The 12272-nt window shown below is 51.9% G+C and overlaps 1 pseudogene; it reads left to right on the forward strand.

Annotated features, from left to right (window-relative positions):
* The first annotated feature begins 288 nt into the window (after positions 1-288).
* Positions 289-4638, forward strand: LOC147667602 (uncharacterized; annotated as a pseudogene).
* The last annotated feature ends 7634 nt before the right edge of the window (positions 4639-12272 follow it).

The following is a 12272-nucleotide window of genomic DNA, read 5'->3' on the forward strand; positions in this document are numbered from 1 at the left end:
GCGCATGCGCGAGGAGCCGCTTTCGTTTTCAACAGTGCCGGCTCCTCGCTCATCGCGCGTCTTTCCGACTGCATCAATCCTGGTCTCAGTGAACGCTTACCGGAGCGTGTCCGGATCAGAGCCTTGCTCTAGGGGAGCGTTTGTGTGAAAAAGGGGTCTCCTTCCACCTAAATCTTGGCCTCTCAGCGTGGTGAACTTTCTGGATTACTGTGTGTGTGTGTGTGTTTGAGGCACCCCTGGGCTGCTCCCCCCTGTTGAAGTTCCTCCACACCTCCCTGCTTTAGCGCTATGGCGTACTACGCCGAGGAGGATAACCAATGGTCTGGATATAATGAGTACGAAGAGTACGAGCCACAGGAAGAACAATTGGAGGAAAATTTGGTTGAGGCTCTGGATACCCATGTCCAAGGGTCAGTGAATAAGGCATTGATCAAGGCTCTCAAGCCTTTTACTCACACCCTTCAGAAATATGGCAAGAGGAAGTTTAAGTCAGCCCGTCAGGGTGATACCTCTCCTCAAGCCTCGGCCCAGGTGTTAGCACAGATGGCCAGGAATGTTATGAAGGATCATGGCTCGATGGTTATGGATACGTCTGGGGATTCGTCCCCGACCCCGCCTGTCACTTCTGATTCTGAGGTGGACTCGGTGACGTCCAGGAAGAAATCGAAGAAGGTGAAACACACCGCCTATAAGGCTGATGATAGTCAGGTGCCGAAGAACCTTCTGTTTGATCCAAACAACATTGTACACCCTAGGTCCACGGAATGGGTGCCATGCCCGGAGGTGGCACACTATGTGGGTAATAACCTGTGACAGGGTTTCGACAGTAGTGTCAGAGCCACGCTCAGATCTGAATGTCCCAGGCCATCCTTGACGGGTAAGGTGGCAGATACGCCGGACTTGGACCCCACGATGGCGGCCTTTATGAGAAAGTTTGCGAAAGATCCGAAAAAGGGATTAGATAGAGCCTGGCGGGGGTGTCAGGACAAAATGTTGGACGTAGCTGGACCCCTCACAAAGATCCTGGACGCAGCAGTCAAGGCAAAGGATAGGAAGGTGCCACTGGATGTGTCAGAGATTCTTGAATGGGCACAACGTGCCATGTGCTTTTTAGGGAATGCAAATGTGGCCCTGTCTACGGAGCGGAGGCGCTCCTTTCTTATGAGAATCGACTCCCAGCTGGCGGAAATGGCCCCTTCCGAACCTGGTTCTCTCGCCAATGGTATGCTTTTTGGAGACAAATTTGTTAGAGAAATGGGCAAGTACGTTGCCACCTTCTCCGCGCTGGACCGGGCGCAGTCAAATATCAAGAAGGTATTCCACACTGGTGTTTTTGATAGGGCCGGACGCCCACGAGGTCGAGGGTCCGGCCGAGGTTATGCACAGACCTCACGTGGTGCAGATCAGAGAGGCAGAGGCAACAGACGCTCCAACTTCTACCCCTCCCGCGATAGAGGAGGCAGGGGCAAAGGACAGAGAGGAACCTATCGTGGCCAGCAGAGTGGTTCTGGAGACAACTCCTACTCAGGTACGACTTTTGTGTCCGTCAGAACATATGGTGGGAGGCAGACTGTCTCTTTTTCTCCACAGGTGGCGCACGCTCACGAGCGACCCTTGGGTGTTGCAGACTGTACAGGGATTTCACATAGAGTTCTATGCCTCCCCGATCCAACGGTGGAGACCGAGTCCCCTGCATTTTTCCCAGACAGAGCAGAGTTTCATCGACGTAGAGATATGCTCTTTACTCCAGAAGGGCGCGATTGTGGAAACCGTTCCACACGACCTGGGCTTCGTGAGCACTGTCTTCGTGGTCCCCAAAAAAGACCAGGGGTATCGGCTAGTGTTGAACCTCAGGGAATTCAACGGCTGGGTGGTGTATCGACACTTCAAAATGGAAGGTATACACCTACTGCGCGACATCCTCCTAGAACAAGATTGGATGGTACGCCTGGACTTAAAAGACGCCTACCTGGCGGTGTCCATTTACCCCCCTCACCAGCGTTTTCTACAGTTTCAGTGGCGCGACCGATGGTTCGAGTTTTCGGCCATGCCCTTTGGGCTGTCGTCCGCCCCATGGTGTTTCACCAAGCTGATGAGACCCGTGGTACAGAACTTGAGGGAACGGGGCGTTCGCCTCATTATTTACCTCGACGACATACTGATTTTAGGTCGGTCGCTGGAGATGGTGTCTCTCCATCTGTCCTGGACGATTCAACTTCTTCAGGACTTGGGTTTCCTTCTGAATTTACAGAAGTCCATCTTGCAACCTTCTCAGGTGATGGAGTTCCTGGGTTTCCAAGTCGACTCGGTGAAGGCTCAACTACTCTTGCCCCTCAAGAAGAGAGTGGCTATCAGGAAGGAGTTGAGGAGAGCGCTTGCCTCTCCGACAATCTCCTTGAGGATTTTGGCGCGCCTGGTCGGACTTCTAGCGTCATCTATCCAGGCGATATTTCCGGGCCCCTTACATTACAGGGCCTTGCAGCGTTTGAAGGCATTGCACTTGCGCAAAGGTCTGACTTACGCTCAACAAATTTCCCTTTCGCCAGAGGCTCGTACGGAGATGAACTGGTGGTTAGAGCATATGGATGCGTGGAATGGCAGAGCCATTTTCGCGGCCACCCCGGAGGTGGTGATAGAGTCAGATGCCAGCCGCTGGGGCTGGGAAGCCCGTTGCGGCTCGGTGGAGACGGGGGGTCGGTGGTCCAGCGACGAGCTGAGTCTCCACATCAATTGCCTGGAACTTCTGGCGGGTTCCTTTGCGATTCGCACTCTGTCCCCTCAGAAAGTGTCATGCTGCATTCTCCTACGCATGGACAATGTGTCCGCGGTGCGATACATAAATCGCCTGGGAGGAACCAGGTCTCGCCTCCTGGCGGAGATAGCGAAAGATTTCTGGCACTACTGCCTGGCCCATCAAATCTCAGTGACGGCGGAGTATATTCCGGGATCTGCCAACGTGACGGCGGATTGGAACTCTCGATACTTGAGAGATGCCAGCGATTGGAGACTGCACCCTCGGATCTTCGGGGCATTGAACCACAAATGGGGTCCATGTGTGACGGACCTTTTTGCCTCTCGGCTCAACCGGCAGCTTCCCCAATTTTACAGCTGGCGCCCGGATCCCTTGGCGATCAGCTCGGACGCCTTCCTTCAATCGTGGACGACGGGCATTCTGTATGCCTTTCCTCCGTTTATCATGATCCCGAGAGTTCTGGCTCAGGTTCGGAGGCAGACAGCGGAACTGGTCTTAATCTCACCGTGCTGGAAGGCTCAAGCGTGGTTCCCGGTGGCAATGAGTCTCACCTGTGCACCGCCAGTGCGGATTTCATCGTTTCCGGATCTCCTCACGGACCCAGTGGGTCTTCCCCACCCGTTGGTCCTTCAGAATCAGTTGTCCCTCATGGCGTGGAGACTTTCCGGCGACGTTGGCAAATGCCGGGAGTTTCACAGGACACTCTCTTTTTCTTATCTCAGGCATGGGCGCCTTCCACCCACAAACGATATGAGTCTGCTTGGAGACGATGGGTTGGTTGGTGTAACGAACGGCAGGGAGATCCGGTGGGATCCGATATCACTGTCATAGCGAATTTCTTATCGGAACTGGCGAGATCTGGCCTGGCTTATCGAACAGTGAATAACTTCCGGTCGGCGATCTCTGCGGGGCACCCGCATGTGGACGGTAAGCCCGTTGGGGAACACCCTTTGGTGTGCATAGTAGTCAGAGGGGTCCGCTTAGTGAAGCCCCCTCAACCCAGGTATACTGAACTCTGGGACGTGTCAGTGGTCCTGCGTTTTTTGGCGGCCTGGCTGGCTAATGAGGGTCTGTCTCGCAAACAGCTCTCAGCTAAACTTACACTTCTCCTCTGTTTGGTCTCATGCAGGCGAGTGTCGGATATTCAAGCCTTGGATTTATCAGGTAGAGTATTCACTCCCACGGGAGTTTCTTTTACGATCTCTAGACGTACGAAAACTCATACAAAATGTATTGCATATCCTGCATTTCCTCATCACAGTAAATTATGTGTAGTCAAATGTTTGAAGGTATATGAGGATTGTACTAGAGAATTTAGAACTGGTTTTGGTCAACTGTTGATTTCATTACAGAAACCTTTCCGCCCAGTCACCAGTGCGACTCTGGCCAGGTGGGTTACCTGGTTGTTGGACCTGGCGGGTATTGATACCTCTAAATTTGGGGCTCATTCTGTGAGAGGGGCTATGGCCTCAAAATCCTTTGGTGCCGGATCTCGGCTTCAAGATATCATGACTGCGGCAGATTGGTCTTCTGATTCCACCTTTAAAGTGTTTTATCATAAACCTATTGTGGATGTGGCCTCGGTGGTGGTGGATAAACTTTAAACTAGCATAATCTGAGCCTCCGTGGACTGACATAGAATGAAAAATTGTCTAGCAGACGCGACAAAGAATTTTCAATTCTATTAAGGACACGGAGGCGAGGATTATCCCACCCGGGCTTGCAGGATGGTATTTCATGCAATATTGTATGGTTGATTAATTATTGTACCCACCCGAATGATTGTTATTGGCTTCTTGTATTTCCAAGTTTGGGAATGGCCATTACGACTTATGTTCTTGTTTCAGGTGATCAGCACAAGCAGACATGAGATGAACAGTCTATGATCTGGAAAGCTATGACGAGGTGCAGGAGGTGCCTTCCTCGACGTTGGATGCGATGGTTGCCACGTTGGCCTCCGGTCTTGTTGGACTGATGATGTGTCGCAAAGAAAGAGGAGGTCGTATGGATAAACATGGACAGTTATACATTGGACTTGATAGTGATTGGTGCATACTGTTGGAGGGGGTTGTCCTTCCGGGGTCATGCCAGTTTAAAGTTTTTATTGGCTGCTGTTTATGTCAGTAAAGTGAAGAGAAGCATAATCCTCGCCTCCGTGTCCTTAATAGAATTGAAAATTCTTTGTCGCGTCTGCTAGACAATTTTTCACTCAGCTCGGGCAGGCGTTGGAACAGGAGGCAGGCTCTGATTGGCCCACTCTTTCACCGCTCATGTTTAACTCAGCTCGGGCAGGCGTTGGAACAGGAGGCAGGCTCTGATTGGCCCACTCTTTCACCACTCATGTTTAATTCTATGTCAGTCCACGGAGGCTCTGATTATGCTTCTCTAACTCTTTACTGACATTACAGCAGCCAATAAACTTTAAACTTGCATGACCCCGGAAGGGCAACCCCCTACACTGGTCTGCACCAATCACTGTCCCTTCTCACATAATAACAGTCACTGAACACAGGAAACCTCCTCTTTCTTTGCTGCTGCAGCAGCGAGTTAAGTGCCTTTTACCTTACTTCGTGTTATGTTGTGGTTATTGGCATTTAAGAGGGCTTATTTCGTAGTAGCGCTTCAGCGCTTTCATTGTTCTTGCCCCGATATTGTTTGCCGTGATATTGTTTGCCGTGTTGTGAAAGGTTTTCCGCATGTTTGAGTGCGCGCGTGTGGCGCGATGCGGCGGAGCGCTGTGTGACCGGCAGGGGGCAGTGGAGTAGGAGGAGGCAGACGCGGGTTCCTCGCTCACAAGGAGCAGGCGAGTGTTGGCCCCATACGCTTTGCGCACGCGCGAGGCGCCGACTTTTCAATTGAAATTGACGACTGCCTCGCGCGTCCCGTTTTCAGCCCTGCATCAATCCTTGGCCTCAATTTAACGCTAACCGGAGCGTGTCCGGATCAGAGCCAGGCTCGAGGGGAGCATTTTGTGTGCTTATAAAGGGGTCTCCTTCCACCATTAGGACTTGCCTCATTGTGTTTATCTGGACTTTGGTGACTTTGGTGTGTGTGTGTGTGTGAGGCACCCCTGCTCCCCCCCGTGAACTTCCTCCACACCTCCCAGCTTTCAAGCCATGGCGTACTACGCCGAGGAGGGCGACCAATGGGTTGAGTATAACAAGTATGATGAATATGAGCCACAAGAAGAGCAGTTGGAGGAAAATTTCGTGGAGGCCCTGGACTGTCAGGTCCAAGGGTCAGTTAATAAAGCCCTAATTAAGGCTCTCAAGCCTTTTACTAAGCCCCTGCAGAATTATGGGAAGAGAAAGTTTAAATCGGCCCGTAAGGGTGGTACCTCTACTCCCTCAGCACAGGTTTTGGCACTAGATCCCAAGAAGGGATTGGATAGGGCATGGCGTGGCTGCCAGGATAATTTGTTAGACATCTCAGGGCCCCTCACTAAAATTATGGAAGCCGCAGTTAAGGCAAAGGAGCAGAATGCGCCACTGAACGTGACGGATGTCTTGGAATGGACACAGCGTGCCATGTGCTTTCTGGGGAATGCTAACGTAGCCCTTTCCACGGAGCGGAGACGCTCTTTCCTTATGAGGATCGATTCCCAGCTGGCAGAGATGGCCCCCACTGAAGCAGGGGCACTGGCTAATGGGATGCTCTTCGGAGATAAGTTCGTGAGGGACATGGGCAAATATGTTGCCACTTTCTCCCCATTGGATAAAGCGCAAGTAAACATCCGGAAGGTGTTCAACTCCGGTGTTTTTGATAGGGCCGGACGTCAGCGAGGTCGTGGTGCCGGCCGTGGCTTTAACCAGACCTCGCGTGGAGCAGAGCAAAGAGGCAGAGGCAATCAGCGACCCAATTTCTATCCCTCCCGCAATCGGGGAGGTGGTGGCAGAGGACAGAGAGTCAACTATCGTGGCAACTATCGAGGCCAACAGAATTCCTCAGGAGACAATTCCTACTCAGGTACGAGTTCTTTGTCCTTCGGAGCACATGGTGGGAGGCAGGGTGGCTCTCTTTCTTCACAGGTGGCGAGAGCTCACGTCCGACCCCTGGGTGTTGCAAACAGTACAAGGGTATCACATAGAGTTTTATGCCTCCCCAGCGCAGCGGCATGCACCCGCTCCCCTACATTTTTCCCTACCAGAACAGAGTTTCATCGACGCAGAGGTACTTGCATTGATCCGAAAAGGAGCGGTGGTGGAGACCTCACCACACGCTCAGGGCTTTGTGAGTACCGTCTTCGTGGTTCCCAAGAAGGATCAGGGTTTTCGGCTAGTGTTAAACCTCAGAGACTTCAATGCTTGGGTGGTGTATAGGCACTTCAAAATGGAAGGCATACACTTGTTGCGCGACATCCCGCTAGAACAGAACTGGATGGTGCGTCTGGACTTGAAGGACGCATACCTGGCGATCCCCATTTTCCCACCGCATCGACGGTTTCTACAATTTCAGTGGCGTTACCGGTGGTACGAATTTTCCACCATGCCCTTTGGCCTCTTGTCCGCTCCCTGGTGTTTCACCAAGCTGATGAAACCGGTAGTCCAGTGGTTAAGAGAAAGGGGCGTGAGATTAATCATTTACCTCGACGACCTCTTGATCTTGGGTCGGTCTCCAGAGATAGTCTCGCTCCACCTGTCATGGACGATTCACCTGCTCCAGGCGTTGGGTTTCCTATTAAATTCGCAAAAGTCCATTTTGATTCCCTCTCAAACGATGGAGTTCCTGGGCTTCCAGTTCGACTCGGTGAAGGCTCAATTGCTCTTACCTCTCAAGAAGAGGGTGGCGATCAGGAAAGAGTTGAGGAGAGCGCTTGTCTCTCCGACAATTTCCTTGAGGACCTTGGCGCGCCTGGTGGGCCTTTTGGCGTCCTCCATCCAGGCGATTTTCCCGGGCCCTTTGCACTACAGGGCCCTGCAACGATTGAAGGCGATGCATCTGCGCAAGGGATTGACTTATGCCCAGCAGGTTTCCCTGTCGACAGAGGCACGTACGGGGATGAACTGGTGGTTAGAGCATATGGATGCCTGGAATGGCAGAGCCATTTTTGCTGCAACACCGGAGGTGGTGATAGAGTCGGACGCCAGCCGGTGGGGCTGGGGAGCCCGTTGCGGCTCAGTGGAGACGGGGGGTCGCTGGTCTCGCGAAGAGCTCAGTCTCCACATTAATTGCCTGGAACTCCTAGCGGGTTCTTTCGCGATTCGCACTCTGTCCCCGCAGAAAGTGTCCTGGTGCATTCTCCTACGCATGGACAATGTGTCCGCAGTACAGTATATAAATCGCCTAGGCGGCACCAGATCACGCCTCCTGGCGGAGATTGCCAAAGACTTCTGGCATTATTGCCTGGCACATCAGATCTCGGTGACGGCGGAGTATATACCGGGCTCTGTCAACGTGACAGCGGATTGGAATTCTCGGTATCTGAGGGATGCCAGCGACTGGAGGTTGCACCCCAGGATTTTCAGGGAATTGGACCACAGGTGGGGTCCGTGCGTGATAGATCTGTTTGCCTCGCGGCTCAACAGGCAAGTGCCCCAGTTTTACAGTTTGCGGCCGGATCCCTTGGCGATCAGTTCGGACGCCTTTCTTCAGTCGTGGACGACGGGCATTCTATATGCATTTCCTCCATTTATCATGATCCCGAGGGTGCTGGCTCAAGTGAGGAGGCAGCAAGCGGAGGTGATCTTGATCTCCCCGTGTTGGAGAGCACAAGCGTGGTTCCCGGTCGCAATGAGTCTCGCGTGTGCATTGCCAGTGCGAATCTCATCGTTTCCGGACCTTCTTACGGACCCGGTGGGCCTTTGCCACCCGTTAGTGATGCAGGATCAGTTGTCCCTCATGGCATGGAGACTTTCCGGCGTCGTTGGCAAGTGCCGGGAGTTTCGCAAGACACTCTCTTTTTCTTGTCACAGGCGTGGGCACCTTCCACTCACAAGCGCTATGAATCCGCTTGGAAACGATGGGTTGGTTGGCGTGACGAACGGCAGGGAGATCCGGTGGGATCCGATGTCCGTATGATCGTAGATTTCTTGTCGGAACTGGCGCGGTCAGGCATGGCATATAGATCGGTGAATAATTTTCGATCTGCTATTTCGGCAGGACACCCGCATGTGGATGGCAAGCCAGTCGGAGAACATCCCCTGGTGTGTAAGGTAGTCAGGCGGATCCATTTAGTGAATCCCCCTCAGCCCAAGTATACTGAACTTTGGGATGTTGCAGTGGTCTTACGCTTCTTGTCAGCGTGGCCGGCTAATGAGGGTTTGTCGCGAAAGCAACTCTCCGCTAAGCTTACGCTTTTGCTCTGTTTGATTTCATGCAGACGCGTATCGGACATTCGAGCATTGGATTTGGCAGGTAGAGTATTCACTCCTTCGGGAGTTTCCTTTAATGTTTCAAGGCGGACTAAAACACATTCAAAATGTATTTCTTACCCTGCATTTCCTCACCACAGTAAGTTATGTGTGGTAAAGTGTTTAAAGGTATATGAGGATTGTACTAGGGAATTTAGGAATGATTTTGGTCAATTGTTGATTTCATTGCAGAGACCTTTTCGCCCAGTCACCACTGCGACTCTGGCCAGGTGGGTTTCCTGGTTGTTGAACCTAGCGGGTTTTGATACCTCCAAATTTGGAGCACACTCCGTTAGAGGAGCTATGGCCTCAAAGGCCTTTGGTGCCGGTTCCCGGCTTCAGGATATCATGACTGCGGCAGATTGGTCATCTGACTCCACTTTTAAGACATTTTATCATAAGCCTATTGTGGATGTGGCCTCGGTGGTGGTGGAGAAACTTTAAACTAGCATAATCAGAGCCTCCGTGGACTGACATAGAATGAAAAATTGTCTAGCAGACGCGACAAAGAATTTTCAATTCTATTAAGGACGGAGGCGAGGATTATCCCACCCGGGCTAGCAGAAATGTAGTTTGCATTTTACTGTGAAATGTGATGTATTTTACCCACCCGAATGATGTTTATGGCTTGTTGTATTCCTGAGTGTTGGAATGGCCATTACGATGTATATTTTCGTTTCAGGTGATCAGCACAAACAGACTTGAGAAAGACTCCTGTGGACTGCGTTGTTGTGCTGTTTTTGAGGAGAAGTTTATTCCCTTCGGAACTGTTTCAGAAGTTACCACGTTGGGTTCCAGTCTCGGTTTGGACTGATGAAGAAATCGCAAAGAAAGAGGAGGTTTCCTGTGTTCAGTGACTGTTATTATGTGAGAAGGGACAGTGATTGGTGCAGGCCAGTGTTGGGGGTTGCCCTTCCGGGGTCATGCAAGTTTAAAGTTTATTGGCTGCTGTAATGTCAGTAAAGAGTTAGGGAAGCATAATCCTCGCCTCCGTGTCCTTAATAGAATTGAAAATTCTTTGTCGCGTCTGCTAGACAATTTTTCACTCAGCTCGGGCAGGCGTTGGAACAGGAGGCAGGCTCTGATTGGCCCACTCTTTTTTACCGCTCATGTTTAACTCAGCTCGGGCAGGCGTTGGAACAGGAGACCGGCTCTGATTGGCCCACTCTTTCACCACTCATGTTTAACTCAGCTCGGGCAGGCGTTGGAACAGGAGGCAGGCTCTGATTGGCCCACTCTTTCACCGCTCATGTTTAACTCAGCTGGGGCAGGTGTTGGAACAGGAGGCCGGCTCTGATTGGCCCACTCTTTCACCGCTCATGTTTAACTCAGCTCGGGCAGGCGTTGGAACAGGAGGCCGGCTCTGATTGGCCCACTCTTTCACCGCTCATGTTTAGCTCAGCTCGGGCAGGCGTTGGTACAGGAGGCCGGCGCTGATTGGCCCACTCTTTCACCGCTCATGTTTAACTCAGCTGGGGCAGGTGTTGGAACAGGAGGCCGGCTCTGATTGGCCCACTCTTTCACCGCTCATGTTTAACTCAGCTCGGGCAGGTGTTGGAACAGGAGGCAGGCGCTGATTGGCCCACTCTTTCACCACTCATGTTTACCTCAGCGAGGGCCGGCGTTGGAACAGGAGGCCGGCTCTGATTCTATTACAGGACCGGAGGCTTCGTATTATGCTTCTCTTTCTTTTTAATGCTACACACAGCAGCCAATGAAAATCATTGTAAATGTGAACAAACTACATTTCCCATGATGCAAACATACATCACATCCTGTCAAAGCCCATAAGAACTAGGCAACACCGGATATAGTCCTCTTTCTTTGCTGCTCACGCAGCCAGTTAAGTGCCTATTTGATTAGCGCCTTTGCGAGATGTATTTTTGAAATTGTTGTGCTTTATTTTGTGCATTATTGTGCTGTGTCCGCTTTGCCCTTTGGGCTCAGGTTTATTGTACACGCTGCGGCGCGCCCTGCTTCGAGCTTGCTGCTCGTTTCTTCCTCTCTCGGCGCCGAGTGAGTTCGCGCCTCTTCCCCTTGCGCACAGGGGCCGCGAACTCACCGGGTAGCCGTCTTGGTGCTTCGGGAGCAGCGCTTGTGTCGCGTTTGCTCCCGCATGTGCTTTTGACCTTCTGCACTCGCGCGGAGGCGCGGAGATCGCGGCGGCTGCCGCTTGACTTTGAGGGCATTTTAGATTTGTACTTTCACGACTGGGCACGGTACCGACTCGCCAACAGCAAGGTTCTTTCTTCTAATTAGAGCGCTTGGCCCTCCCTCATTGGCCTCAGACGCTCGGAGCCGATAGTTAGAGTTAGGCTATAGTTTCAACGTGCGTAGCCCAATTGGGCTGGTTTTTGGTAGGATTGGGCTACGCACATCGCTACTGCCCGTTTTTTGGTCAGTTTAGTTAGTTTCTCGATCATTCTCCTGCTGATTTCCATCGGAGGAGGTTTTGGACGCTTGGCAAGCTGCAATAACTGCTGGGCCTAGAGGGTGCACACCTCTTTGAACTGAATTTAGGATTTTGGCTCCATATTTACGCCTGTGGGCTGCAATAACTTTATACAGCCTTTGGCTGAGGAGCTAGGTACCTGGTTGCCCTTATCTCTATATCTTGTGCTGTGGGTTGGCTCCCCTTGTGACTCCTCTTCTTCTTTTGCTCTTGGTCATCATGAGCAAGTCTATGTATAAATTTGGTGCCACCATGGAGGACTGGGTGACATATGATGAGGAGAATGTCTATGCTGAGGAAGTGGTTAATCCTTCTGTTGAAGAGAAAATTGTTGAGGCTCTGGACGCCACTGTCCAAGACTCCGTCAACAAGGCCCTGGAAAAGGCAGTTCCTGGAACTGTACAGCAGGCTCTGGCTAGTGCTCTGAAACCGATCACAAAACAGCTGGAAAAGTTTGCTAAAATGCAAAAGGGTTTCACTCCAGCTGATACCGCGAAGAAGGGCGCAGCCAGGGCTTTAAGTGGGCCGGGTCTCAAGGGGTCTGAGCACCGGCAGTTTTTTTCAGGGGGCCTCGAAACGGGTCTCTGTCGGGCTCCGTTTTGAGCCCTGACACAGGCAGTCCGTTTTTTAACCAGACTGCAGTGACAGCTGTTTGCTGTCACTGACAGCTGTTTGCGGTCACTGCAGTCCGGAAAAAAAGTGCCAGGGCGCAAAACAA

This window comes from Lissotriton vulgaris, unplaced genomic scaffold (genome assembly GCF_964263255.1).
Source record: "Lissotriton vulgaris unplaced genomic scaffold, aLisVul1.2 SCAFFOLD_409, whole genome shotgun sequence".
Classification (NCBI taxonomy): Eukaryota; Metazoa; Chordata; class Amphibia; order Caudata; family Salamandridae; genus Lissotriton; species Lissotriton vulgaris.